A 4,458-nucleotide genomic window follows, 5' to 3' on the forward strand; every position below is an offset into this window, starting at 1 on the left:
TTTTATTAACACCCGCGCCGCGAGCAGAGCGCTTCAGCGCTCTACGGGCACCTTACTCACGTTAGTAATGTCCAAAAATCCCTAGATAACTAAATCCACTCGCAACACGATTTAAATTCCTATGCTATTAGAATGCGTATGCATGTGTTGCGTGTCCGTTCGCGGTATATAGGGAATTCAAAGGGGATTTAGGCGCAGGTAAGTGATTCGTGGAGCGCGGAGGCGCTCCGCTCGCAAGGCGCGAGAATAAACCAAAATAAATCTGTTTCACAACAATTTATGACTTGAATTTTACTATTTTATTTAAACTGTTTCAAGTTAACGTTTTAAAATGCCTCAGAATTTAGCGTGAGAACAACTTGTCCAATCAAGCGACAAAATCATTCTGCCCGTTCTGCGCCTGGCGGAGGAGATCTTGGCGTTGTCCGTCGATGCCCCTTCCTTCGTGGATCCTGGATCCTCCCTCAGGATCATCCCTCGTCCAATGGTGGAGGAGTCCACCCCGTCTCGCGTGGGCCCCTTCTCCTGGCTGTGGTCCACCCTCAGGCGCGTGGAAGTGGAGGCGCTCCGCCAAGACGCTAGAACGTTGCAGCGCACATGTGCTACGAGAAAGCGTGGGACCCAGAGAAAATAGGAAAAGACTAGACCTTGTACTTGCCAAAGGCAACTCTTGAGGAAAATTTACGACCCTCTTAGAGTGCATGAAAAGACAGGATATCGAAAAGACTTCGTTACTTTTAAGGACCGTTCGTGACTTGGTCGAAAACAACGAATTAGCTATGGTCTATCATAAATTAGTCTTTTAGGAATTTACTAAGTGAAACTATTCCATTCTCTGGATTTCCGGCCTTCTCTCAGCTCGATCACCCATGTCGAGGGGTTTACAATTTAGGCTTTTGTTTATTTTATAATACGAGCGTACACGCAGATGGTTTAAACTCCGCTCTTAATTTATAGCCATCGATACAAAAGGTCCTCGAAGAACATTCGAGACATATCGATACAATAGTCTATTCGATAAATATTCCCATGTCAATGTCGCTATACCACTCTAGACATATTCACGTGATAACGTTTCACGTTACACATGTTAAAGTATATGATTACATATATCTAACGATAAGGTCAAATGGTTATGTGTAACGTTTGACAAGTATAGGTTATAGTGAAAAACATGTCGAAATTGAATGCAGTTACTTTCTTACAAGATATATCTGGAAGTATGTTTAAGGTAAAAGAAATATTAAATCTTATTTTTTTCAATACATTCTTTATTCCAAATTAATGTTGTTGAGTATAATGTAGCAACATATAATAATATGATTTCCTTTTGCTTATTTTCAGCATTCATTCAGACATTGATAGGGAAATTACAACCAAAAAATTATGTAGTAGAAAAATTGAATACATCCATTAAAAAAATTAAACAGTGTGGAATGAAATACTAGGACAAATAACAAAAACGTATTCTGAAAACAGATGCAATTACTTTCTCGCAGGATATATCTGGAAATATGTTTAAGATAAAAGAAATATTAAACCTTATTTTGTTCATTACATCCTTTATTTCAAATTAATGTTGTGTACAATGTATCAATATATAATAATATGGTTTATTTTTCTTTATTTTCAGCATTCATTCAGACATTGATGAAGAAATTACAACCAAAAAATTATGGAGTAAAAGAATTTAATAGATACATTGAACAAATCAAATAAAAAACACTTTGTAAGAAAAACTATAGAAATATACCGTAGTCAGTTAAATAAGATTTATACTTTGCAAGCATGTTTATTTCATTTCATGTAACTGAGTGCTCCTATATTGATTGAATAAAATGCATTTAAATGTTCACTGTCATGTCTCTAATATCTGTAAAGAAATAAACCTTAAAAACTACATTTTTATTAATGTGCTACATAAAATGTATATATTGTCTGTTGAATAAATATGTTTATTACAAATAATAATTGATAACCTTGTATACAGTTGATAGTGTTTCTAAAATCTCATGAATTGAATAGTACTGATATAAATTTTCTATTCCTTTTGCTATCACTGTGAGATAATCACAAGCAATCGAAATAATACTTTCTTTTTATTAAGAGTAGCACTTGTTTCACATTTCATTTCTCAATAGTATGTACTAATAAGAAGACGCTGATTCAAATAAACGTTCGTGCTAACAAATATGCACATTAACCGCATTACTTATAAACTAGGCACATCACCTCAAGCTTAAAAATGTGGTGTAATTTATTATTAATTTATAATATCAGAATGAACTAATTAATAAATATAGGATAGGTTAGGTAAGGTATAATATCCAACTGATTTAAACATTATTTTTATTTAGTGTTATATCTTTATTTTCACTTTTTAAATAAGCATAAAGAATTTCAACTATCCGAAGTATGTTTTTATTAACATACTGCAACAAATGCATACATTGTCCTTAATTTCTTTAATGGATCTATTCAACTTTTCTACTCCATAATTTTTTAATTATAATTCCCTCATCAATGTCTGAATAAATTCTGAAAATAAAGAAAAAGATATCATATTATTAAATATTGATACATTGTACTCAAAAACATTCATTTGGAATAAAGAATGCATTGAAGAAAATATGGTTTAATATTTCTTTTACCTTAAACATATTTCCACATATATCTTGCGAGAAGGTAATTGCATCTGTTTGCATAGTATGTTTTTGTTATATGTCCTAGTATTTCATTCCATGCTGGAAAATATCTGTAATGTATCTATTCAACTTTTCTGCTCCACAATTTTATGCTTGTAATTTCCTCATCAATGTCTGATTAAATGCTGAAAATAAAGAAAAAGAAATCATATTATTATATATTGCTACATTATACTCAACAACATTAATTTGGAATAAAGAATGTATTAAAGAAATGTTAGGACGTTGATAGGTCCTGTGTATTTGCACGGAGTGCCGTCTATGGATTATGGAAGGACCACCCAAGTTGGATCGGCTTGGGACCGATAATAATTATGTCGATTGTATGTTGAACTATTTAATCGTAATTAATGGTGGTGTGTGTGTGCGCGTGTGTGTGTGTGTGTGTGCGTGCGCGTGCGCGTGCGTGTGCGTGTGTGTGTGTGTGTGTGTGTTACAACGTGTAGATTGGAATGTGAGATTTGTTACACTCTAAGAATTCTGCCCTCGAGCGACTTGACGTCGATTATATAGCCACAGTTCTTCCCTCCCAGTACGCCCTTGGCGTGGTAAGTCCTGGAAGGGGAACGTGTCCTCCGTACGGGGGAGGAAAAATGCGAGTTGGTCTGGGTTTTCCAGAAATCGCACGTGGTTCCTCTAGGTCAACGTGCCCCTTTTGTCGTCGCGGCAGAGTTACCCTTCGGGTCTGTACGATTTATGGCATGGCCTTCCTAAATATTCTGAAGTCTGCCAGGTACCGTTAAAACTCTGGCAAGCATATGGCAAGGAAAACCTATCTGATACAAAAAAATACCTATTTCTAAACTCGCCATGCCACAAACCGCGCCTATTCTAACAAGAAAATAAGATTTAATATTTCTTTTACCTCAAACATATTTCCTGATATATCCTGCGAGAATGCAATTCCATCTGTTTTCAGGGTACATTATTCTTATTTGTCCTATCATTTTATTCCATACTGTTTGATTTGTTCAATGTATCTATTAAATTCTTTTACTCCATAATTTTTTGGTTGTAATTTCTTCATCAATGTCTGAATGAATGCTGAAAATACAGAAAAATAAACCATATTATTATATATTGATACATTGTACACAACATTAATTTGAAATAAAGGATGTAATGAACAAAATAAGGTTTAATATTTCTTTTACCTTAAACATATTTCCTGACATATCCTGCGAGAATGTAATTGCATCTGTTTTCAGGGTACATTTTTCTTATTTGTCCTATTATTTTATTCCATACAGTTTAATTTCTTTAATTGATCTATTCAACGTTTCTACTGCATAATTTTTTGTTTGTAATTTCCTCATCAATGTCTGATTAAATGCTGAAAATAAACAAAAAGAAATCATATTATTATATATTGCTACATTATACTCAACAACATTAATTTGGAATAAAGAATGTATTGAAAAAAATAAGATTTAATATTTCTTTTACATTAAACATACTTCCAGATATATCTTGTAAGAAAGTAACTGCATTCAATTTCCACATGTTTCTCACTATAACCTATACCTGTCAAACGTCACACATAACCATTTGACCTTATCGTTAGATATATGTAATCATATACTTTAGCATGCATACGCATTCAAATAGCATAGGAATTTAAATCGTGTTGCGAGTGAATTTAGTTATCTAGGGATATTTGGATATTAATAACGAGAGTAAGGTGCTCGTGGAGCGCTGAAGCGCTCTGCTCGCGGCGCGGGTTTTAATAAAACACACTTTGCGTTTAAGAATA

The 4,458-nt window shown here is 33.8% G+C and overlaps 1 long non-coding RNA gene across 1 annotated transcript; it reads right to left on the minus strand.

Moving 5' to 3' along the window:
- Window positions 1-2,792: 2,792 nt before the first annotated feature.
- LOC123988046 lies at window positions 2,793-3,893 on the minus strand. The gene is made up of 3 exons (XR_006829614.1): window positions 3,860-3,893; window positions 3,571-3,749; window positions 2,793-2,830 (listed from the first exon to the last, which is right to left on the minus strand). It is a non-coding gene; the product is annotated as an uncharacterized LOC123988046 (long non-coding RNA).
- Window positions 3,894-4,458: the final 565 nt, after the last annotated feature.

The sequence above is a fragment of the Osmia bicornis genome, chromosome 8 (genome assembly GCF_907164935.1).
Source record: "Osmia bicornis bicornis chromosome 8, iOsmBic2.1, whole genome shotgun sequence".
In the NCBI taxonomy this organism is placed as follows: Eukaryota; Metazoa; Arthropoda; class Insecta; order Hymenoptera; family Megachilidae; genus Osmia; species Osmia bicornis.